Below are 25,691 nucleotides of genomic sequence, written 5' to 3' on the forward strand. Positions count from 1 at the left end.
TTAAAAGACATTTGGAGAGAAGGGAGTTACCCATTGCTCATATACCTGTGAGTCAAGTTTTGTTCCTCGCCAGATAACAAACCCAACTTCTTCCGCCATACTGCCTACTAGCTGCTAGGTATCTTGTCATGGTATATCTGAAGGGACAGGTTGGGATAACAGGTCCCTTCCCAGGCCTCAAGAACTGGGTTAAGAAGCAAGAACAGAATTTGCTACAACAGTAAGGAGGATGCTCCCCATTTAGGTGGGCAAGCATATTACTTAAGTACATAGGAAGATAGGTAGAAAGTCCATAACCATAAATTTCTAGTTGCAGAAGCCTCTTCAGGGAGGAAAGTCTTTTCTTTAAAACTACAGGCAACACGGACTCCTCCAGTGGAGTCTGGAGACCCAGGTTCTAGCCCCGGCATGGCTTCTGACCGCAAGTCACTCACACTCCCTGAGACCGTTTCTTCAGTGGAAAGACGTGGAGGCTGTATTAGACGACCTTTAAATTCCCTTCCAGCTTTAAATTCCCTTTTGCGATACTTGTCAGACTTGTCTTACGGCCCTGGAACATCCCCTCCTGCTCCTCCCTCAGCTGCCACGCCCGCATCCCACACCAGAGGGCGCTGCAGGCGGGTCCTGGGTAACATGCGGTGGGCGGAGTGCAGAATCAGGGGAGCGTCCAGGACGCGCGGTGATTGGCCCCGGCCGGGGCGGAAGGGGGCGTGGGGAGAAGGGGGCCGAGCTGCGCGGTGACCTCAGGATGGTGGGGGCGGGGTCGGGCCGCGCAGCGTGTGACGCCGCGGCCGCCTCGGAGCTGGGGATTAATGGGAAAAGTTTTGGCAGGCTTCGGAGGATTCTGCGGAGCCTGCGGGACGGCAGAGGCGGCGCGGGAGGCGGCCAAAACAGGTCAGTCCGGGTCGGGGGAAGCGGTAGCAAGCAGCGGAAGGAGGCGGCGGGCCCGAGCTGAGGCGGCCAGCCGGGTCGGGACGCGAGGCCCGGTGGGGAGTGGGGTGGGGGGAGCGGCAGGGGTCCGCGGGCTGAGCCGCTGCGGCTTCCCGATGGCCCGGCCCCGGCCGGTGCGCCGTGGTTTGTTGCTCTCCTGGCGCCCGCGCGCCCCCAGCCTTTTGGTCCCCCATCACTGAGCCCGAACCGCGAGCCTCCCCCACCAGACTCTGTGCCCCCTCTTGGGCCTAGTGGCTCCGTCTTGTCCCATTTCTGTGTTCTGAGAGTTGGGTCTAAGGTTCGGGGTCCTCTCCCTTCCCTACCATTGCCTGTGACCTCTTCCTTCATCCCTTCTGTGGTGTCTCCAAATCCATTGCCCTCTTTACCGAGGATCTCCTTGGGGATCTTCTCTGTCCCTCTCGTTATCTTTATGTCCTGCCTTCGTCCCCCTATCTGCCCTCTCGGTCTTTGCTCTTTTCCCATCCTGGTTCCCCTTCTTCCCCCATTTCCTGCCTCCCCCCCCCCCCCCCCCCCCAGGATTACCGCTCCCCCTCATCTTCGCGGTGTTATTAGGCTTTTTCAGCCCCGTGCCAGCAATCCCTGTCTACCTAAGCCCCTTTTACCCTGGCTACCCTCAGATGCCCTGTTTTCGCCTCTCTCTCTAATTTCCTTCTTATTAGCCCCGTCCCCTGTATTCCTGCCACCTACCTCCCAGTTCCTTGCCTCTGCTTCGGGAAGAAGCATTAGCTCCACGCTCTACTCCGCTTTTCCCTTGACTTGCTGTTGAGATACCCCCCCGCCCCGGGGTGGGGTGGGGGGCATTCAGCCCCTGATTGAAGTAAGGGGCTGAATGTCTGAGGTAAATAGCAGGCAGGTCTGTTTGGGAGAATTGACTTGGGTGTTGCATCGGGGATAATGTCCAATTTGTACACCATTCTTCTAATCTCAGTTTTAATACTTCCCCTTTATGGGTCTGTTGACTTCCAGGAACCCTTGGGGAGAGACCAGCCGCTGAGTTGGGTGTGTGCCAGGGGTAGCTGGAGGCCTCATCCAACTCTTTTCCCCTTCCAGGAAACAGGGCTCCGTGTCTTTCCACTCTGGATGTACCCAAGCACGGTTACATCATGATACTCCAGATTATCTCTGCCCTCTCTGCCCACCCTTCTCCCTGTGCCCCATCCCAAAGAGCTAAGAGAAGTCTCCAGAAGTTGTGCCCCAGAGAATGCCTTAACCTTTTTCCTCTGTACTGTGTCCAAGACATTTTTTTCCTGCATGAGTTTTGAAATAGATTGCCAGCCCGATAGCCCCGGGGGCTGGCAGGCGGCTGTCCCGTTTGTTATTGGTCACCTGAACCAGCCTCTGATTTTCACTTGTACATCCCTGACCTCACTGAATGTGAGGGCCTCTGATGTCAGTCACTGAGCAGGTTCTCTTGAAGATTCTTCCTCCATTTTCCTTGAGAGCTTAATTTCCTGCGGATCCAAGAGGGAGGCGGACCTTAAGTTCTGTTCCTTTTGCCCTGCCAGGTGGATATCTGTCTGGGGAGGTCGTGGAGCTGTATTGGTTAGATGGTGTCCGGAATTTGAGTTGTGTCCAGTCACAGACATATCCTCTCTGGGGCTAGAGACCCCACCACCTTCTTGATGTGTCTTCGTGTCAGGCAGAAAGTTCTTTTCAGATGCTTTCAATTTGCGCTCCTTTATTTGGCATTGGTCCCCTGGAGAGATCTTCAGGAAATAACATATCCTCTGTTTCTGCCCAATCTGATCTTGGAGGATTCTGAAAGCATGACCCACTCTCACATTTAGAAATGAAGGCCTGTTGTTTCACCTGGCTCTGGGTTTCTAGGTCTCCTCTTTTGAGGATCGTGCTCTCTGTCTTTGAGCCAGAATTCAACCCAGAATTGGCAACCTTCAAGAGCTGTGGTGGAGAGCCAAGTGAACCAGCTTGGTCCAGACTTTAAAGTTTTGGAATTCTCTTGCGCACTGACCCTTTTCTGTGAAAGGAGTACGATTGTGGACGGCTGAGCCAGTTTCCTCTCCACTGGCCCCTGAGCCCCTTCCTAAGCAGCACTTGTGTCGGATTTGGGCAGAATGGACCAAAAGGGGTGGCCTTCTTCCTGTGAAAAGCATCCCTCCAAGGTTGGAATGGGTCATTCTGATGGAGGTGAGCTTGTGTGTTTGGCAGTAATTTAGTCCAGTCTCTGGCTCCCAAGGACTTGACCTGGCTCTTTGAGAGGTGTGCTACTCCTCTCTTTGCTTATCCGTTAGTGGTGCTCTGTACCCAGGCAGCAGGTGAGAAGGGCTTGAGAAGAGGGCAAGCCCAGTCCTTATGCAACAGCTTGGGCACCAGCAGCTCTGGCTGGATAGATTCCTTCAGTTTGTCCACTCTGTGGCCTTTGTGGATGGTCAGGATTATCAATTACCAAGTTCCCATTCAGTGATTTTTTGCAGAGTTTGGGCCAGCCGTCTCTGTTTTTCAAAAGGTGTAGGCAGACAGACCCCTGACATTATTCTACAGAAGATGTAACCTGTCAGCTCCTTAGTTTAACGGACTGTTCTTTTGTTTGGCTGCCTTTCTCCTTGCCTCTCCACCAGTGTTTTCTTCCTTTGGTGTGTGCCTCTACCCATTGAAGAAGAATGGCCCTTACCAGGCCTGTGGTCCCTCAGATCTCTTCCCTAAGGGCCTGATAGAGGATAGCCATGTTGTACACTGGCCTAGGAAGCAAGTAGGCTTCTGCTTTGGGTAGAGTACAGCTGTTCTGGCTGTTGTGCAAGCTGTCCCGAGGGCATGCAGATCCTGGCATGTTCTGGGACCGTGTAGCTCCTCTCTTTCAGGAGTTGGATTGTGGCTTTAAAGACTTCAGCTGTATAGCCTGTCACTGAGGCTCACCTCCCAGTGTGTTCCCTGCTGGCTGGGAAGCTCAGTTTTAGGGCCCTCGTCCAGTGCCTGAGTAGGGCCTGAAAATGCCAGGAGCTGCCCCGCTGCCTTGCACTGTCCACGCTGGGATCACTCTCTTCTTCCTCCCTACCCAGCGTTTCCACAGACTTGGTCTGTCCTGCCAGGCTCTGGCTTGTGTCGGGTCAGAAGTTCTGTGTGTGATGATTCCCTCGTCTATGCCATGTTGTCCCAGATTGCACAGTGGCTGCTTGTCAATGGTTTGAAATCCCCGAGCATTTTTCTGTGCCTTGGGATCCAGGGGGAGGAGCCACTGACAGCAGCTGGTTTCAGAGGAGAGCTGGGCACTTGCTTGAGCCTGGCAGGGAGGAGATGGCCTCTTGCATCAGGTTTCAGACATGTGGGTCTTCTTCCTTGGCAGGTGGTTCCTGGCCTTCATAACTCAGAGGCTGGTGATTGGGGTGTGACTCTAGTCCTGGTTCCATGGGGCTTGGGTCAAGGACTCAAGCATGACTCAGGGCATCTCCATTTATGAGCTGCCACCTGTGGGGGATGTTGGACTCCAGATCCTTCTTCACGTTGCCAGCTCCTTGTGCCCCACCCTGGTAAAATCAGCAAAGCCGGTGTCTGCTTACTTGGAAATCAGCAGACTACTTCCAGGACTGGGAAATATTTGCTGACTCAGGCTCATTATAACAACATCTCAGGGTGTGTGTGTGTGTGGGGGGGGGGGGGGGGGAAGGACAGAGAAAGAGCCAGCTTGGGAGCACCTTTTGAGCCCTAGTGTTTAATTATAATATTAAAGCTGCTTTTCTGACCCCTGGTGCTTCTCAGCTGAAGATGTTGGGTTTCTTTCTATCCTGCAGTGTTGCGTGGTGTTTTGGGCATGCACGTGGTACTCACGCAGTGGCTTCTGTTCACCGACAGATGAGGACAGATGCACCAAAGCGGTAATCCCATTTTCCTTACACAAGGACCTCTGACAACCAACTGACACATCCCAGATTTAGGATCCTGGCCCAAAAGATGAAGTGATTTCACTAGGGCTGAGTTCCTAGATCCCAGGTGTCTATCATAACATTTGGTACTCACTGTTTACACATAGTGGGCATTTATTTAAACATTATTAAAGGTCTATGGCTTATGTAGTTTTGGGGAGAGCACTGAGATTTTTCACCTTTACACCCACTAAAACACAGACTCCACAAGGGCAGGGACTTAACTTTGTTTCCTGTTGTGTCTAGGACTGCCTTGCACCGAGGAGATGCTAAATAAATATTTGTCGAATGAATCAGTGTACAAACTTGTCTTCTCTGTCTGTGTGGGTGCCAGACAAAGATGGTGTCTCTCATTTTCTTTCATTTATGCAACAGACATTTTTGAGTGTCTGCTATGTGCCAGGCACAGTAGTAGATACTTGGGGTATGATGATAGTAAAAAAACCAGATTCAGTCCCTATCTTATGGGTCTGTGGTTTGCTGGCATATGTGAGCTGGGCGTAAGAAATGGAGCTGTTTTCTTCCATCTCTGCTAGCGTAGCAGATCTGCACAATGCTCTGGGCTTCTTGTTACTGTTTCCCTGTTTGTTCTCAGGATGCCTGGCAGATTTTATAAACTCTCAGAAGGGGAGCTACAGGGAATTCGATGTCATTGTCCCAGCTATTTGGGAGGCCGGGCTATGGCGAGGTCCCTGCCGGGGGCCAGGGAAACATGGGCTCCCATCTGGTTTGTTGTAATCTCTGAAGTTCAGTGGTTCCAGGAGCTGTTTATGAGCCTTACTTCCCTTTCTCTGCCTTTAACACCCCGTGGGTTTTCCTGTTGCCAAACAGGGTGCCGAGCCCATGTGTCTGTCAGTCTGTGGGGGTCAGGTTGTTTGTGGATCTTGCAGGAAGGCCTCAGGCGGGGGCCCCTCCTGTTGTCAAACCCGTACCAAGTCCTTTCGTCTCAAGGAAATGTGCATGAGGAAGAAGGGGGGCTTGGGAGACTTCTGAGGTTCCCCGCGAGGGGATAAGGTAGAACTTCCCGCTGGGTTCATTGCTCTGTCGTTTGTGTCAGCAGCAGCTAGTCACAGTGGCAGCAATTGTACATGTCCAGGGGTCACTTGTCCAGTTTATCCCTAGGCTCTGAGCTCCCAGTCCCAGCTAGAAGTTTTCTTTCTTAGTCTCCATTGGCAAAAGGTGAGGCTGTCAGAGTTTTCAGTGCTAATCTCAAAAAACTGTGGTTTGGTTGTTATCTTTGTCTTTCTCATCTGAGGCACTTTTGTGGGTCAGGTGCTGTGACAGATGTTCCAGCAACGGTGCTTGGCTGCTCCCGTCCCCCAAGTGTGTGGAATCTAGTTGGGGAGAGAAGACATGTGCACAAAAAGATTTTGAGGGGCGCCTGGATGGTTCAGTCAGTTAAGCATTCAACTCTTGATCTCAGTTCAGGTCATGATCTCATGGTTTGTGGGTTTAAGCCTCGTGTCGGGCTCTGTGCTGACAGTATAGAGCCTGCTTGGAATTCTGTCTCTCCTTTCTGCCCTTCCCCACCCCCTCTTTCTCAAAATAAATAAATAAACTTAAAAAAAAAGTCTGTCAAATACTCAAATCTAACGTAATTTGTTACTCTTGGGGTGCCTGGGTGGCTCAGTCGGTTAAGTGTTCGACTTCGGCTCAGGCCATGATCTCACGGTTCGTGAGTTCAAGCCCCACGTTGGGCTCTGTGCTGACATCTCAGAGCCTCGAGCCTGCTTCGGGTTCTGTGTCTCCCTCTCTCTGCCCCTCCCCCACTCATGCTCTGTCTCTCTCCCTCTCAAAAATAAATAAACACTAAAAAAACCTTATAATTTGTTACTCTTTTCTTTCAAGTAAAAAATGTTGTATCATGAAAAAAATGACTAGTTTGCAACTCAATCTCACGATTGTTTTTTCTTGATAACCACGTAACTCTTGTTTTATTACAAAGAATATTTAAAAGACATGTACTTAAAGGTCAAGATTTAATGAAGTTAGTTTTTATTGTCTCATTTAGGACATTCTTTTTTTTTAATTTTTTTATTTTAGAGAGAGAGGGAAAGAAGGAGAACCCCAAGCAGGCTCCACAGTCAGCATGGAACCTGATGTGAGGCTTGATCCCACAACCCTGGGATTGTGACCTGAGTCAAAATCAAGAGTCAGGTGCTCAACCGACTGAGCCACCCAGGCGCCCCTCATTTAGCATATTCTTAAGTGAAATTGATAATTTATTTTCTTTCATTGTTGTTTGAGTTGACTGGCTCATCTGGGCAGTTCTTAGTTGGGATATATTGCTTTAGTCAAATGGAGGCTGGGACAGGAGTCATTTGAAGGCTCAACTGGGCTGGACATCCACCCTGGCTCACTCACATGGCTCGCGCTTGATGCTGGCTGTTGGCTAGAGTGCTTACATGTGGCCTCCGCATGTGACTTGGTCTTCCAACAGCACGATGGCTGGATTCTGAACAGAAACATCCCAAGAGGGAGTATACTGAGAGATCCAGGGCTAAAGGGCAAGGTTTCTTGTGACCTAGCCTTGGAAGTAACACAGTGTCAATTCCTTTGTCTTTTCCTGGTCTCAGGACCAGTTCAGATTCAGAGGACTGCACAAGGGTATGAATACCAAGAGGCATGGTTCATTGGGAGGGAGAGAGGGCTCCTCAGAGACCAGCTACTGCTTCTTTTAGCATCCCTTATGTGAGGTAGCCTGGCCGGTATATATGAGTGATACTTCCAGGAGAAAAGTGCATCTTCTCACGATTTCCATTCCTGGGAACCACTGTTAGTTAGGAAATTCCTAGTAGGTTGGTAGAGGCCATCGAATGCCAGGTGAAGGAATTTGCACTGTGTGTTTTTTGGGCAGTGGATAGCCATTGATGGTTTTGGAGCAAGGGGTGATTGTGTTAATATTGCATTAAAGATTGATTGAATGGAGAAAGAATGGAGATAGAGAGGTTAGGTAGGAGACTACTCCAGTGGTCTGAATGTGAGGAAATTCTTCCTCATACCAAATCTGAGTTCCTCTGGTTTTGATTTCGACCTTTCAGCCACACAGATTGAGGACCCAGGGCATGGCTGGAGGAACCCCTTCCCCCCTTTATTCAGGGATGCTGGTACACAGGAGAGATCAAAAGGTTCACCAAAGATAGAAGGCAACTAAAGTCAGGTTTTAATTGTCAAGGCACATTAAAAAGTTAATAAAAGAAAAAAAGTTAATAAAAGAAAAAAAGAAAAACCAGTTAGTAAAAGAAAAAAATAAAGCTTCGTTGCAGCACCACTAACAGTGTTTCAGTTACATCTTCGTTTTGCTCTCATGGACCATTAGGGAGCGAGGAGAAGAGTGAGAGGCAGAAAGAGGGGGACAAATTAGAGGCTGGTAGGGAGAGGGGGAGAGAAGGAGGCCAAAGGGGGAAACAGCAAAAAGAGTGTGAAGGAGGTTGGGAATGGAGGAACTGCTCCAGGCTGAGGGGCGACTCACCGAGCTGGCATAGAGCCCACTCCTTCTGTGCTTCCTGGGGGGCCCTGGCCTCAGGGTTTAGACACCTCATGTCTTGCCCAGCCTCTGTAGCTTTTTCATTTGAGAAGAGACCGTGGGAAGAGCTGGAGTGGATTTGGTGGTGGACGGACCTGGGGGTGATTCAGCTCTGGTATACGGGATCATGACTGAATGGCTGACGTGAACCTCGGGCTGTGCTGAGGTCCCAAACCCCCTTTGTACCGAGCTAGGTTCTGAGGTGGAGAGCTCAGGAAGAAATGCCTGTCCGAAACAGTGCCTTCCCTGAGTTGCAGGCTGTGGCACGGGGGGCCCAGCCTCAGCACGGGGAGTCTGCAGGTGCTGTTAAACAGTTGGTGTCCTGGGCAGTGCGTTGTGACACATCCCCTTCCCCTCCCCCCACCCTGAGTCCAGTCTTCAGAGCCTGCCTCCCAGCCCGGCCTTGCCATCATCTCAGCAGCCCTCCCAAGACCATTACCAAATTCTCCACAGCTAATAGTGACACACCTTTGAAAGAGTTCTCTCATGAGGAGAATGCTGAAGGGAGAGGCTCCCCAGTGTTAGGGGAAAACCACTTGTTGCTGAAGTTCATTTCTGTACTGTTAGACGAACAGGTATCTAAAAACAGATTTTCCCTGCCTTCACTTGTAATCTGCTGTAACACCGTGATCCTTGTCTTACCACTGCTTTTGGCACTCCCCTCATCCAAGAGTTGTGAGCTCAGAAGCACGTGTTTTTGGCTACTATGCCAATGGAAGTGCAGGCCAACTTTGCTCTCCCAATAGGCGACATTAGCCAAGCAGGCCACCCTCCGTATACAACAGTCTGTGGGCCCACTCTTCCTCAAAAACAGGCCGTCCTTCAATTTGCCAGAACCTAGAGCTTTACCTATCGTCCTCTTTTCCAAACAAGCAAATGTGGTGTCCCTTCCTCAGTTTCCCTTAATTGCTTCAAATATTGCCTTGTTCATAACTCTCACTTTACTTTCTTTGCCTCTGGTTCTATTTCCTTTAGCACCGGGTTTCTCAGCCACAGACATTTTGGGCTGGGTAAGTCTTTTATTGATTGATTGAAAGTGTGTGTGTGTGTGTGTGTGTGTGTGTGTGTGCGCGCGCGCGCAAGTAGGGGAGAGGCAGAGAGAGAGAATCCCAAGCAGGCTTTGCCCTGTCAGCACAGAGCCAGATGCAGGGCTCAATCTCATGTAACGTGAGATCATGCCTGAGCTGAAACCAAGAGTCAGACGCTTAACCAACTGAGCCACCCAGGCAGCCCTGGGCTGGGTAATTCTTTATCAAGTGGGCTGTCTGTGTACTGTAGGATGTTTAGCATCATCCCTGGCTTCTACCCCACTAGATGTTGATAGCTCCTCCCTCTACCAGTTGTGAAAACCAAGAATGTCTCCAGACATTGCCACATATCAAGGGGGCAGAATCACTCTTGGTTGAGAGCCACTGCTATGTCACTTCGCCCACTAAATATTTCTGGCCAGCTGGATCCACCGGTGAACAGCACATCAGTAAAACCAATACAGTAAGCGTGTAGTTCTTAACATTGGAAATGTATCCTCCTCAGTCACGTCACTGGGCCCTTGAGGACTTTGGGGAGCAGTGAAATAATTGACAATGAGTAGCATGTTCCAACTAAGTAAGAAGCCGTATGATGTCTCCATAACAGAGGGACAGTGTCCAAGGTGTAAAGCAATCTCCTGGAGTGGTTGTGTTTCTTGTGTTTTGCTTTTCCAGGTCTTTTGGTGTCTGGGCCAAAGCCACCTTCCTATAGCTCCCAGAGGTGCCGTGCAGGATAGAGTTGGTAATGTGTAGCGTGTAAACTGTCATTAACCTGTCCGTTCCTGGTGTCAGACATTACTAGCTGATCTGGTGCTCTGATCACAGCAGCATTCCTCTCCAAAGCCACATGAGTTCTTGGAACCCTCTACGCAAGGCAGTTCTCATGAGACAAGGCTCACCTGCCATCCCTGATCTTGAGCTCGTTTGTCTGGTCCAGACCATTTCTTTCCAGCTTCCCCTACTGCAAAAGCCTTTGGGATAGTCCAGAGATCCTGGTGGGTTCCCTTTGACCCCACAGCACTTGCATCTTGGGATGAACTCCCATGTGGTCCATTGGAGGCTTCAGGTTGGAGACTACTGTTCTCCCTTAAGGAGGCCCTCCAGCGGCCAAAATGCTCAGTTCCATGAAATTAGTTCCCCACCCCTTAGATAATAGCAAGCGATGATAGCAAAAGAAAGACCCTAGTCCAGGACGCTGCCAGGATTCTTGTTCTGACCCTCTTTCATGTGGACCAGAGGTCTGAACTATGTTCCTTCCGTACTTTTGGAGTCTGTCTTCCGTGGTGGTAGACTGGGTAATGGTCCCCAAAGATATCCAATATCCAGCCTGTGACCCCTGGGACTTGTAGATTCTACCTTATATGGCAAAATGGACTTTGCAGATGCAATTAAGGATCTCAAAATGGGGAGATTATCCTGGATTATCCAAGTGGGCCCTAAGTGCAGTCATAGGTGTCCTGTTAAGAGGGAGGCAATGGGAAATTTGATACAGAGGAAGGCGGTGTGACTGTCACTGGATCTCAAGATGGAGGACGAGGCCAAGGAACACAAGGAATGCAGCTCTAGAAGCTGGAGAAGGCAAGGAAACACATGTTCCCCTAGAACCTCTGGAGCAACGTGGCCTTGCCAATAGCTAGATTTTGGAGTGAAACCGATTTTGGACTTTCACCTCCAGAACTGTAGGAGAATAATTATGTTTTAAGCCACTAAGTTTGTAGTAATTTGTAACCATGGCAGTAGGAAGCTACCTATAGGTCTCATTTACCTCCAGGCACAGGTGGTGACTTGGCTGGTCCTCGTTCCTATTTTAAGGCAGTCTTAGAGTGTCCCTTTTACAGCAGTTCAAGATTCTAGGTCCTGTCTTTTCCCAGACTAGTATTTGAAACAATATGCTCTTTGGGGGAACCTTTAAATGAGTTCTTAGGAGTAAAAGAGAAAGCCTCAGGTAGTGTCTGATCCTTGTTTTTGTAAGTCACCCCATACCTTCAATCAGATCAGTAATAGTTTCTTTCAGACTGTTGAGGATCCAGGATTAGTGTAAATCTCACTCCGCTTCCATCTACCACTCATTAATAGGCATACATTGGGTACCTCCTATGTGCTAGGCATTGGGGTGAAGGAGTGAACAAGCAGGTAAAGAAGACTCCTGCTCTCATGGTGGTTGTGGTGGAGAATGAGGAGAGAGCCAGAACTATGTAGCAAACAGGTCAGATGGTGGTAAATGCTATATCAAAAAATAAAGCAGGAAAGAAGTGGTGGCACTTTTAAATAGAGGGCTTGAGGAAGGCCTCACTGAGAAGATAATCTTAAGGCTCAAAGAGGAGAGTGAGCCATGTATGGGAAGAATCTTCTGAGTGAGGGAAAACAAGTGCAAAGGCCCAGAGGCGGGAACGTGACTGGGTGTTTGAGGAATAAATCCGGAGGCCACTGTGGCTGAAGTGGAATGAGGGGAGAAAGGAATAGAAGGTGAGGTCAGAGAGGTGACTGGGGCCAGATCACCGTTGACCCAGAAGTCTGTAAAATCTCTTACTTCACCTGGCCCTTAGCCTCTTCCTTCCTTTTCTCGTCACACGACCCCTTGGTCTTTATGCCTGTGTTCCTCAGTTCCTTTACATAGAATATCTATCACATCATACCTACGGCACATCAGGAGGTAAACATAGTCAACTTAAAATGTTAGAAGAGGGGGGAAAAGCATTCTCCTCTTTCTGAATAATAAAAGCACTTCCACTGTCAGTAGTGGTATGGAGCTGTGTTCCTAGGGATGCAGGTTGGCTGCTCTGCTCTCCCCAGGCAGTCCTGGGGTGCTTTCTGGGGGTCCTCACTTCGGTCACCCTCCTCCTCAGCCCATGAGGACCTCCAAGCCCCCAGGCCTGCTACTTCTTTCCACTCCACTCCTCCTGGGCTACTTAGTGTGGGTCCCACAGCTGCCTTCCTGACATTCTGTCTAACCAGCCCACTCTTCTCCCTGCTCTCCTCCCAGGAACAGCACATAGCGTGCCTTCTCCCCCACGACTCAGCCAGGTGGCTGGGGGCTGCTGGAAGAAGGAGCACAGTGTGCAAGCTGGTGCCACTGCACATTTATGGTCACCACTTAGCTTCTCAGCAGCCACAGGCCTGCCCCCACCATGTCTCAGAGCCCCTAGCTCTCCTGGGAGTGGCCTTTCCAATCCTAGGGACTCTGCCTCCTCTAGGTCCTCATGATGTGGTTTGGGTTTCTAAGAATCAGATCCATACAGGTCAAGTAAGCCCAGCTTGAAAAGTCATACTGTTCCTGGATAGTGACCCCATGACAGTTCTGGTGCTTTGGCAACTTTTCAGAATGACAATCTGTCAGTAGTTCATGGTAAGCTTCATTGCCATCTAGGGGTCAGTTACAAATTGTCCCCACAGATTAAATTCTCCATGCCTGTGTCCCTGATTTTATAGTCTGAGGTGACGCTTCCCAGAACCTGCTTTAAATAATGGCATCAAATTGATTGTTGCTGAGAAATTAAAAATCCTTGGTAATAAGCAAACTGAGCAATGATCATTTTCTATCTCCCAAGTGAAAATCACTAGGTGAATAAATTCCCAAACTGTAGAATGCATCCAATCAAAATTGTATTATCCCAGTATGACATCTCTTTTTTTTGGCATCTTAACGCCCCAGTGTATTGACAACATCTACTTACAATTTGCCTTTCATGTCCTTACAGCGTGTCACCTTGTAGAAAAATATTTTGTCCGTTTTCTAGCCCATCTCCTGACCTCGTAGGCTTATCTGCACCCAGGCCAAGGCCTGTCTCCGTCCCCTGCCAGCCTAGGGTAGCCTTGTCTTCTCACGCACAACCAGGACCATCTGTTTTTGATTCACTTTTGTACCCCCACCCTGGGCACGTTGCACACAACCAAGAATACCTCTCCTGAGGTGGTTCCAGTGCCGCCAGCGCTGCCCATGTGCTGCTTTCCCTCTGTGGTCTGCGGCCTGGACCTTGCCCTCCTTTCTTCCTTCTGCTTCCACCGTGAGAAAGAACTGATCCATCCATCTGATGTTCTCGATGAATCGGAGACCTTGTTGAGTCGCAAGGGAGCAGCCGCCACTGCACAGTCACGTGCTCGGTCCTGATGAGTGTTCATTAGCCACGTTCAAAGATCATCTCCCCCGAAATTGGCTCCTTGGTGGGCAAGTGTCTTGTGCAGAGATGGCTCACCAAGCACTTGTCAGGCGGAAGGGTGACTGGATGGCCAACCTAAGTGGCTTGCTTCCTAGAGTAGCGCTGGCACTAACCTGTGCCGGAGCCCTGTCTGGGAAGTCACTTCATGGGGCAGCAGTCAGACATCTGTAGAAGGAAACTTAAGGACCCCTTGGCTAGTTATTGCTCTTCCCTGTGGTTGAAGCTCAGTGAAAGACAGCTGAGGTTTTTGGTTTTGGCAGTCTTTCCCATTTGCCTCCTTCTCTCCACTTCCTCCCCCGGGGGTCTGGGAAGCCTCCCTTCTCGTACCTCTGGCTCAGCACCTACCGTGCTATATTATGGTAGAGTTATTGCCTGCGTTCTAGGCTCTGATGTCTGATTGTGAGTTGTTTCGAGAGCTGGGCTCACCTGTGTCTAATACCCACAGAAGTCAGTAGCTACCCAGGAGCCAAGCAAGCTATGGCTCTAAGGTGTTGAATGCACTGTGCTAATCACGTCACATGTATCACCTTGTTGAATCCCCACAACCCTGAGAGGTAGGACTCATTATGCCCGTTTTATAGATGAGGACGTGGAGGCTCAGACTGGTTAGGAAAGTTGCCTAAAAGCTGCACAACTAGTAAGTGGCAGAGCTGAGATTTGAACCCAGGTGTGTAAAGCTGTGTCTTTGATTACCACACAGCAGGCCTCCCCACAGAGGATGGCTGGTTGACTGTAATTCTTCTGGTGTGGAAAGTACCTGCTTGACTGGCCAGACTGGTGTTGGCTTCCAAGAGCACTCCCTGCTTCCGAGCCCAGCAGAGTGTCTTCACTGGGCAGAACCAGATGTTGGCAGGCTTTGGAGCCCCCTGCGCAGTCTTGTGCCAGGTCAGTGGGAAGAGGAGGCCCTGAGAATGGCTGTACTTAGTGCCTCCCTGGGTCTGCTTCAAGGCCGTGAGCAACCCCCTAGAACCAGAAGAAATAACCAGCCAACTGGTGGGCCAGGCATGTGTAGTGGCAGGGGCTTGAGGGGGAAAAAAACCAATCTCTGATCTGAGTGATTAATCAGCCTGTTTGCAGTCTGGCGAAGGGAGAGAAGAAAGAGAGAAGGTGGCCCAGGTGTGCACGTACGGAGAGAAGAAAGAAAAGGAAATTGCCTTTATTCAGATTTTCCTTTGGGCCAGATGTCATGCCATGGGTGAGCTCACTCTCCTTCATGCCAGCCTGCAAGAGGCAGGTATTGGTATTCCCATTTAACAAATGAGGACGTGCAGGATCACAGAGCTTAAAGAGCCCACTCAAGTCACACACCTGACAAATGACAGAGCTGAGGTTTAAGCCCTTTGGTTCCCCCTGTGCTTCTCAGTTCAGACTGCTTTTCCTGCTCTGTCCCCTTGGCCTGGGCTTTGCAGGCACTTGTGAATGTGTGCAGGTATCCACTGTGAGCAGAGGCTGAAGCAGAATTAGGGCTCTGGGTACCTGTCCTACTCAGCTGCTTGGTTCCTACCTAGACCAGCAGGACACTGGGCTCAACCAGCAGGGCCTTATGTTTTTCCCCTTTCTTGTACCTTGCCATCCTTGGCTTATTTTTAGAGAGCTATTTTTATTTCTGCTCCCACTTCCTGACTGGAGGCGCAGGGGTTGGGGTACAGGGAAGGCTTTGGGAATCAGAAGAGACAGGCATAAGTAGCATCTCAGCGGTGTCCTTGGCTGGGCTCTGGGGACTGTGCTCCCCTGCCTGCCTTGATGGCCCCTCCTCAGGCCAGCTGTAGGCCCAGGGGATCTTGGACAGAGGGACAGTCGCACTCCTCCTTTCTTTGGCTCCTCAGAAGGGAAGGAGCTTTCCCCTGAAGCAGAACAGGAAGTAGCATGTGGCACTCTTCATATTTTTAGCTCACTGGCTCTTTCTGAGGATAAGGACTTTGAGGGAATTTGGGGTACTGGTTGAGAGCCAGAATACGTGGGACTGGGTTCTGGCTCTACTAATAGCTTTGGGCAAGTCACTTTATGCCTCAGTGGCTTCCTCTTCTGTAACAAAGGGGAGATAACTACCCCTCAGGGCTGACTTGAGGATTAAAAGAGCTCCTACTGGTAAAGGCATAGGTGTATCACTCATTGAGTGTTGATTGTTTTATTGTTAGCGTATCTCTGGACCCTAGGCACCTAGCGGCTTGGGGTGGATGCCAGTACATGTTCCTTGGTGAATAGAACTTCAAGACTATTTATTTTCCTGTTTTCTTCTGAATGTTGGCTGGAGTGGGTATTGACTCCCTGCGGAGCCCACCGAGTAATTCTCATGGCAGCTTCCTGCAGTCCACCCCCTCCAGCCCTTACCTGAGCCTTGGATGAGACAGTCAGGTGAAGTGAGGAGTCTTCCAGAGGGAGGATGTCAGTCGCCACCCCCCACCCCCCGCCCTGCTTTTTTACTTTTGCACCTTTCTGAAGCTCTGGCTTTTGGTTGTGAGCTCTGGAGGGGTAGAGACCTGGATCCCATGGGTGCAAACACGACCAGGTGATTCAGGGTGCTTGGGCCCAAGGTTTTGAAGGGGGGGGGGGGTTGCCACTGGCAAGCTGTTTAGCTAGTAACAATGAAAGACATCTTTGGAAACTTGTACTTGGGGGCTTGGAAATTAATCAGATACCACCAGTGGCCAGTATAATGGAATTTGGAAAACAGTCGTTTTTAGGATATGGAGCTGGCACTCAGGCACAAGCGTTTCCATGTGTGTGGTTTTTAATTTATCTTAAAATGTCTTAATTATATAAATAATGCTTATTCATAATAGACAATTAGAAAATACTTAAGTCATGGGGATACAATGGGCAGCATGCATTATTATAGTCAGTAACATTGTATTACAAATTTGAAGGTTGGTGAGAAAGTAAATCTTAAAGTTCTCATCACCAGAAGGAAAAAAATATTTGTAACTTTGGTGACAGATGGTAACGAGACTTATAGTGGAGATCATTTTGCGGTGGATACAAATGTCTAATCATTATGTTGTACACCTCAAACTACTGTATGTTGGTCATACTCCAATAAAAAAAGAAAATACACCTAAGCACTGAGAACAAAATACAAGTCATACATAGTCACACCATCCATAAGTGACTGCTGTAAAGTTTAGTGTGTGTTCAGATTTTACTATGACTTTGTGTACTTATTTTTTTTCTTTCAAAAATGGGATAGTATTTAACATTCAGTTTTGTGACTTGCCTTTCCAATTTTTCAGGTGGTTTCTTTCTTTTTTTAATTTTTTTTTTTTTTTTTTTTTTTTAGTGTTTGTTTATTTTTGAGAGAGAGAGCACTAGTGGGGGAGCGGCAGAGAGAGTGGGAGACACAGCATCCAAAGCAGGCTCCAGGCCCTAAGCTGTCAGCACAGAGCCCGACGCAGGGCTTGAACTCACGAACTGTGAGATCATGACCTGAGCCAAAGTCAGAACTTAACCAACTGAGCCACCCAGGTGCCTGGATAAGGAAATATGTCTTGATGAAAGGTGCTCCTCCACCGAGGCCCTGCTCTTTCCATGAACTTGCACCTGGTCTGCTTTCTCCACCTGGCGGTGCCCAGGCCAGGTGGTTTCACAGGTCTGGTGTGCCCGGCCCTGCTGGCCTCTGTGTGTCAGCAGCTGCTCCATGGCACCTCACTGGGCAATAGGCAGGGATCTGAGCATAGTAGTCAGGCATAAGGAAGATGTTCCCAGCACCCTCAACGGCTCAGATTCCATATTCTAGAAAAACAGCTCAGAGCCAGCGAGAAAATTGAAGATGGGGTATTCTGGGAGAAATAAGCTATGCCTCCCCTTTACTTCTTACAGAAAAAAAATGAGATCTCTGGCACTAGGTGAGGAAAAGGCTTGTCTGAGCCCTGAGGGTGAGTGAGACTTGGCATCTCAGCTTTTTTTCTGGGCCCCTCTGATTTGCACACAGGCTCGTGTTACATGGTGAGGCCAGGAATTCATGATTATGGACAGGATGACTTCTATAAGTTGTGTGTTCCTATGGGCCTTCCTGGATCATACTTGTTTTCCTGTGGATCCCAGTCTTGGTACAACTTGGCAGAAGCCCTCTGGGCCACAGAGCAGGGTAGCTTCCTGTACATCCCCTCAAGCATGCACTGCTCTTCTCCCTTCCTCCACTCCTGAGCTATAATTAAGTTCCTCCGTGAAACCGAATCCCTCAGCTGACACATGCTTGTAACTGCAGTCCTGGTCATTGGGCAGCTCGTCTGGGGTGACTCTTGGGGCTGGTGTCTCAGCCTCCAGACGGTCTTGGGTAGGTCTGTAGGAGGTGGAGACCTGCCAGGACAGGGATGGGTCTAAAGAAGCAGGGACAGGCCTTGCCCAAGAGCCCAAAAGTAGGAAGTCATGGGAGCAATGAAGGGCTGGTGAGCAGCCAGAGTGTGTTAGGGGACACAGGGGTGGAGGGGATGGACAGGCTGCCTTGCAGGGTGAGAGGGCACGGACAGGGACAGGCTTTTGAATCACTGAGCCCCAAGGCAAAATGTGAGCAGTTTATTTTATTTTACATTGTATATATTTCTCTAGCATTTAAAATTTTTTTTTTGATGTTTATTCATTTTTGAAGACAGAGCACGAAGGGGCAGAGTGAGAGACACACACACAGAATCCGAAGCAGGCTCCAGGCTCTGAGCTGTTAGCACAGAGCTCTCTATGTGGGTCTTGAACCCACGAACCGCGAGATATGGTCTGAGCCAAAGTTGGACGCTCAACCGACTGAGCCAACCAGGCACCCCATAGGTCTCTAGCGTTTTAAAATTGAGATATACTTCACATAACATAAAATTCACTACTTTAAAGCATGTATGTCAAGGGGTTTTGGTGTATTCTCTCTGATGACCTCTAATTCCAGAACATTTGCATCACCCCAAAACAAACCCTGTACCTATTTGTACTTAGCCCCTGGCACCACTCTCCCCTCAGCCCCTGGCAACCACTAACCTATCCTTCTCCCTGGATTTCCCTATTTTGGATATTTCACATAAATGGAATCTTACATGTGTGGCCTTTTGTGTCTGTCTTTCATTCAGCATAATGTTGTCAAGGTTAATCTGTGTACTTGCTATCTAAGTAGTATGCAATGGTACTTCATTCCTTTTTATGGCCGAATAACATTCTACTTTATGGAAAATACCATGTTTTGTTTATCCACTCAGCAGCTGATGGACATTTGGGTTGTTTCCATTTTTTGGCTGCTGTGAACATTCATTGACAGGCTTTTGTGTGGATATATGCTTTAAGTTCTTTTGGGAATATAACTAGGGATGGAATTGCTGGGTCATATGCTAACTTTGGCATTTTGAGGAACTACCCAAGTGGCTGCAGAGTGCCCTCACTCATTTATTTATTATGTTTATTGGCTCTTTATTTTTATTTTTTTTAAGGTTTATTCATTTATTTTCGAGAGGCGGGGAGGGGCAGAGAGAGAGAGGGAGAGAGAAAATCCCAAGCAGGCTCTGCACTATCAGTACAGAGCCTGATACAGGGCTTGAACTCACCAACTGTGAGATCATGACCTAAGCCAAACTCAAGAGTTGGATGCTTAAGCGGCTAAGCCACCCAGGCACCCCATATTGGCTCTTTCTTTCTCTCTTTATTTTAAGTGTTTATTTTTGAGAGAGAGGCACGCAGAGCACAAGCTAGGAGGGGCAGAGAGAGAGGGAGACACAGAATCTGAAGCAGGATCCAGGCTCTGAGCTGTTGGCACAGAGCCCGACGTGGGGCTCAAACTCACAAACCATGAGATCGTGACCTGAGCTGAAGTCAGACGCTGAACCGACTGAGCCACCCAGGCACCCCGGCTCTTTATTTTTAATTGTAAAATATACATAACATAAAATTTACTGTTTCAACCATTTTTTTGATATGTTATTTTATTCAAATACCAGTCTGACCACACATGGTCCAAAAATATGCAAATAACCAACCAAATATAGACAGATGTTAAAGACTTGCCGCCCTGGAAGGAGGTGGCCTCAGACTTGAGAGCGTCAATGCAGTTGTTGATGATCTGGTTGACCCTGTCCCCCTCCTTGGCGATGGTGGAGATTTAGGCCACCGAGGTCTGGCTGTCAGGGCTGGGCTGGCCCAGCTCTCAGTCCTTGCGCTCGGCCTGCTGTCCCATGCGCACCTCCATGGAGTTGCCCTTGCTGGCCTTTGGCGTGTTGCCGCTATCCACCAGCTGTACTGCTCCGCCTTGCTGGCGGCTGCCGGCAGGTATGGGATGAGGGTCATGGCCTTGGGTCCGACAGCGGGGCCCGGCCAGGTGCCTCCATCTTGGGCCGTACATGAGCTTGATGGTGGTCTTCTTGAGGCCGCCGGCCACGGCCACCTTCTTGTGCTTCTCCTCCTGCCGCCTCCGCAGGCAGTAGTAGACGGTGCTGAGCACCGGCACCATGCCGAACAGACAGCTGTGTTCACTGGTCTGCCTCCTTGCTTCACATATTGTATCTTATCCCTCCTGGCATACCAGTACACTATGGAGCTTCCTCATTCTTTTTCGCAGCTCCCTCATTTGCTACATGGGTATGCGGGTGATTTCCAGTCTTCTGCGGCAGTGAATAACCTTGCCATCTGTCGTTTTGCACACAGATAAACAGGTTGATAATGATACAGTGTGACAGATGCAAGGATGGAGACATACTTGGGAACAGTGTTGGTGGGGAAAAGGGAAAGGCTCCCAGAGGAGGCTAGTTGATGGTACTTTAAGAAAGTCTCAGGGGCGCCTGGGTGGCTCAGTCGGTTAAGCGTCCGACTTCGGCTCAGGTCACGATCTCGCGGTCCGTGAGTTCAAGCCCCGCGTCAGGCTCTGTGCTGACTGCTCAGAGCCTGGAGCCTGTTTCAGATTCTGTGTCTCCCTGTCTCTCTGACCCTCCCCCGTTCATGCTCTGTCTCTCTCTGTCTCAAAAATAAACGTTAAAAAAAAATTTTTTTTTTTTTTTTAAAAAGAAAGTCTCAGCCTGGGCGGCTCAGTTGGGTAAGCATCCAACTTTGGCTCAGGGCGTGATCTCACGGTTCCTGAGTTTGAGCCCTGCGCCGGGTTCTGTGCAGACACCTCGGAGCCTGGAGCCTGCTTCGGATTCTGTGTCTCCCTCTCTCTCTACCCCTCCCTGCTCACACTGCCTCTCTCTTTCTCTCAAAAATATAAAAAAAAGTCTCAGGGTGAGCACTGGCATATGAGGTGGGCCCTGCAGGCTGGAAAGAAGTGCAGCAGGCAGAGATGTGAGTCAAGGAGCAACAGCTCAGATGTGTTCGGGGAAATCAAGAGTATTGGTTATCTATCACCTCATAACAAATTACCCCAGAGCTTAGCGGCTTCAAGTAACATTTATGATCTTGCAGTTTCTGGGGGTCAGGAGGCAGGTATTATTGCGAGCAAGTTTAGAAGACCACCTCCAGTAGCAAGTTGTAGTGAGGATGGGGTTGACTGGAGCAGGCCAGCATGGCAGTATGCAGCCATTATTGTAGGTAATCTGACACGCTTGGCTGAGAAGTTGGGATTGATGTGAGGACAGGGGGAGCCAGCGGAAGGCCTGTGAGTAGGAGAATAATGTGGTAGCCGTCATTTTAGACAGTTAATCTGCTAGCATTATACTAGAGGGGTCAAAATGGAGAGAGAGAGAGACATTAGGAGATGTCTTTATTAACCTCGGTGAAAAGTTGCTGGCCTATAGTAACAGTTGCTTTATATTGAGCACTTTCTCTGTACTATGTACTTTGGCTGCATTTTTCTTATCTTTGAAACGACCACAGATTTACTTTGCAGCTGAGGAGACTAAAGCCTCCAAGAGATAAGAGACCTGTGTATGGGCCACAGCTAGGAAGTTGGAGAGGAGCCCTCAGATCGGCCTGGCCTTGAAGACGGCCTTTTGGTAGCCATGGGGGTGACTGGGGAAGCCTTGGCCGTTCCTGGATGCTGAAGAGAGACAGAGGAGTCTTGAGAGGTTGGCGTTTTGAACCCAGGTGGCTAGGACAAAGATGACACTGTAACAAGAAGGAGAGACACCAGAGGGGACACTGGTGTGGTGGGGGAAGATGAGTCATCCTTGGAATATGGGGCACTTCTTGGCGTGGTCCCTCCCAATGGTAGGGAGATCGTAAATAGTCCCTGTACTTTGTATATGAAGATGTACCCTTGGCTGAAAAGGGATCTACAAGTGGGAGCTTGTTGGTGAAAGGGTACTTACTGTGGGGTTGTTGTTTGTTTGAACACTAGGTTTACACGTTCTCTCGGCAGCCCGTATGTTCTGTTGTGGTGGTGCCTTTGCCAAAGTCTGCTGGTCAGAGCAGTCAACTGGCCAGCCCAGATTCGAGGAGGGGAACTAGACTCCACATCTTGATGGGAGGAGTAGCAAAAGAATTGTAGCCATCTTTACTCCACAGATAGCCAGTCATGGAGAGCAGAGATTTGAACCCAAATCTGTGTGACTCAACTAGAGCTCTTTCTGCCACACCATATCGTGTCCCTTTCTGCTTCTGATTCCTTGGGGGCTGCAAAGCTTGCTTGCTGGCTCATGTATATGTTGTTAGAGGAAATGATTCTTTTTTTGGTCTCCCAGAGTAGGAGTTGCACTGGTTACCCCTTTTTCCCAGGTTAGCATCCAAGATTACTGAGCCTGAGAGAACCTTCCAAAACACGCTTTTTCGTAGGGATTTGCTAGCTGCCTCCCCAGACTCCGGCGCTCCTTGCTAGACACGCATGGAATTTCCCCATGGAGTTTCCCTTTCTGCACTTTGTAGCATTTCGGTCCAGCGCTGGTCCTGTGGGATCCTTGTGGTGTTGCAGCCAGATGTGCAGGCTGGCCTGGTTGCTAGTTGTCCCCGACAGTATCTAGTCCAGTGATTCCCAGACATGGCTCAGCTGGCAGATTCACCAAGGAATTTTGGAAAAAGTGTAGATTCCTGGGTCTTGTCTCAGACTTCTTGAATTAGAATTTCCAGAAATGATGTCCAGGAATCAGCATTATAAAACTCCCTATTAACTTGAGAGGGCAGCCTGATTGGGGAACCACCGACTTCTCAGAAAGGTGCCTTCTTAAAAAAGAAAAGAAAAGAAAAGAAAAGAAAAGAAAAGAAAGGTGCCTTCTTTTGAGGTCACTGATCAGAGGAATCAGTGGGGCCTGACAGTGATTGTCCAGAGGGCCTCACTCTTTACAACCAGGAAGTGACTCCCGAATGCATCCAGGAGATTTCTGACGCATCTGCTCAAATCTTTGATATGCTTTTGCATTCTTTGATAGTTTCTGAACATTATGGTGACAACTGGTTTTCTTTTAAGGCGTTTGCAGAGGGGATTAAGCTCTGCCAGTGGTCAGCAGACCCTTCTTAACTGGGACCTATTTGGTCTGATTTATCTGGAATACAAAATTTGTTTGCTTAGCTCTCAGATTATCTTTGGTGCAAAGGCTGGGACAACCTTGTATACAAATAAGGTCAATTTGGATACATATATCCAAGTTAGGACAATAGTCAGACCTTCCTAGTTCTGTGTCTTGGACCTACTTAAGGTCCTCTTGTAGCTTTTAAAACCCTAGCTGTTTTGTCAGTTAAACAACTGATAACTACATTTTAGAATAGTTGGAAATTACAGAGAAATATAAAGAAGAAAATAAAAATTACCTTAGAGTCTTCCTCCCAGAGACTTACCACAGTTAATATTTTGATGGATATTCATTCTTTCATTTTTTTGTGCCTTCTCTCTCTCTCTCTGTGTCTCTCACCGCCCCACCCCCACACCTTTATACATCCTCTTTTTGAAAGCCACATTGAAGTCATATTGTGATACGATTATTTAGCAGCTTTACGGAGATACAATTCAGATACCATAAAGTTCACTGGTTAAAATGTACAATTTGATGGCTTTGAGTATATTTGCTGAGTTGTGTAACCATTGCTATAATCTAGTTTTAGAACTTTTTCATCATCCCAAAAGGCAGTCTTGTATCCGTTAGCATTCACTCCCCGTTTTCTCCTCCCCTGCCACCAGCCCTAGGCGACCACTAATCTACTTTCTGTTTCCACGGATTTTCCTTCTCTGGACATTTCATGGGAATGGGGTCATACAGTATGTGGTCCTCTGTGATTGTCTTCTTTCACTGAACATAGCTGTGATACTATTTTGAAACCTGCTCTAAACGTTTATATCACTAGCAATTTGAATATAGTTTTCAAAAATGCATTTTTGACAAAGCAGAGCAGTATTCCATCTTTTTTTTTTTTATTTATTTTTTTTTTATTTTTTATAATATATGAAATTTATTGTCCAAATTGGTTTCCATAAAACACCCAGTGCTCATCCCAAAAGGTGCCCTCCTCAATACCCATCACCCACCCTCTCCTCCCTCCCACCCCCCATCAACCCTCAGTTTGTTCTCAGTTTTTAACAGTCTCTTATGCTTTGGCTCTCTCCCACTCTAACCTCTTTTTTTTTTTTTTTTTTTCTTTTTTCCTCCCCCTCCCCCATGGGTTCCTGTCAAGTTTCTCAGGATCCACATAAGAGTGAAACCATATGGTATCTGTCTTTCTCTGTATGGCTTATTTCACTTAGCATCACACTCTCCAGTTCCATCCACGTTGCTACAAAAGGCCATATTTCATTTTTTCTCATTGCCACGTAGTATTCCATTGTGTATATAAACCACAATTTCTTTATCCATTCATCAGTTGATGGACATTTAGGCTCTTTCCATAATTTGGCTATTGTTGAGAGTGCTGCTATGAACATTGGGGTACAAGTGCCCCTATGCATCAGTACTCCTGTATCCCTTGGATAAATTCCCAGCAGTGCTATTGCTGGGTCATAGGGTAGGTCTATTTTTAATTTTCTGAGGAACCTCCACACTGTTTTCCAGAGCGGCTGCACCAATTTGCATTCCCACCAACAGTGCAAGAGGGTTCCCGTTTCTCCACATCCTCGCCAGCATCTATAGTCTCCTGATTTGTTCATTTTGGCCACTCTGACTGGCGTGAGGTGATACCTGAGTGTGGTTTTGATTTGTATTTCCCTGATAAGGAGCGACGCTGAACATCTTTTCAGGTGCCTGTTGGCCATCCGGATGTCTTCTTTAGAGAAGTGTCTATTCATGTTTTCTGCCCATTTCTTCACTGGGTTATTTGTTTTTCGGGTGTGGAGTTTGGTGAGCTCTTTATAGATTCTGGATACTAGCCCTTTGTCCGATATGTCATTTGCAAATATCTTTTCCCATTCCGTTGGTTGCCTTTTAGTTTTGTTGGTTGTTTCCTTTGCTGTGCAGAAGCTTTTTATCTTCATAAGGTCCCAGTAATTCACTTTTGCTTTTAATTCCTTTGCCTTTGGGGATGTGTCGAGTAAGAGATTGCTACGGCTGAGGTCAGAGAGGTCTTTTCCTGCTTTCTCCTCTAAGGTTTTGATGGTTTCCTGTCTCACATTCAGGTCCTTTATCCATTTTGAGTTTATTTTTGTGAATGGTGTGAGAAAGTGGTCTAGTTTCAACCTTCTGCATGTTGCTGTCCAGTTCTCCCAGCACCATTTGTTAAAGAGGCTGTCTTTTTTCCATTGGATGTTCTTTCCTGCTTTGTCAAAGATGAGTTGACCATACGTTTGTGGGTCTAGTTCTGGGGTTTCTATTCTATTCCATTGGTCTATGTGTCTGTTTTTGTGCCAAGTATTCCATCTTAAGAATGTATCTGAGCTTATTTATTTAACCAATCCTGCTGATGGACCCTTAGGTTATTTATCCTTTTTTGCTATTATATCTAATGCTTCCTGTACTCAGAAATCATCTTGTCTGTTAATTTACTGCCTAATTGTCTGAATTCCTGACCCAAACAGAAGCCCTTTGGGGGTAGCCACCTCATCTGTCTTGTTAACATTGTCTCCCCGCTACCTGGCATTGTTCCTGGCTACTTAGTAGGTATTCGGTTGTATGTGTATATAATTTTGAAGGATCCAAAATGTTAAGGCTATTGATAAACTTCACCAAATTGCCAAATTCCAGAGATTTGTACTAATTTACCATCTCTCTGCAGTATATGAGAGTGTTTGACTCCCTGCCCCCTTGAATGTGACTTAATTTATAAAGGAAATCCTGTGATCTTTTGTAATATAGCACTCTCTGACCTGTGAGCCAGTTAATTTAGGAGTCAGTGAGTGGTCACA

The 25,691-nt window shown here is 48.3% G+C and overlaps 1 protein-coding gene across 6 annotated transcripts in view; it reads left to right on the forward strand.

Moving 5' to 3' along the window:
* Nucleotides 1–750: 750 nt before the first annotated feature.
* The window catches only part of PPARD (peroxisome proliferator activated receptor delta), an 83,823-nt gene continuing 58,882 nt past the window's right edge, over nucleotides 751–25,691 (forward strand). For 3 of the 6 annotated variants that reach the window (XM_045500735.1, XM_045500738.1, XM_045500739.1), the window contains exon 1: nucleotides 751–894. The gene's annotated coding sequence lies outside the window, so the exon portion shown is untranslated. Of the gene's footprint in view, nucleotides 895–4,694; nucleotides 4,779–25,691 lie in introns of all 6 variants that reach the window. The other 3 variants (XM_045500736.1, XM_045500737.1, XM_045500740.1) reach the window with 2 other exon arrangements.

The sequence above is a fragment of the Leopardus geoffroyi genome, chromosome B2 (genome assembly GCF_018350155.1).
Source record: "Leopardus geoffroyi isolate Oge1 chromosome B2, O.geoffroyi_Oge1_pat1.0, whole genome shotgun sequence".
NCBI lineage: Eukaryota > Metazoa > Chordata > Mammalia > Carnivora > Felidae > Leopardus > Leopardus geoffroyi.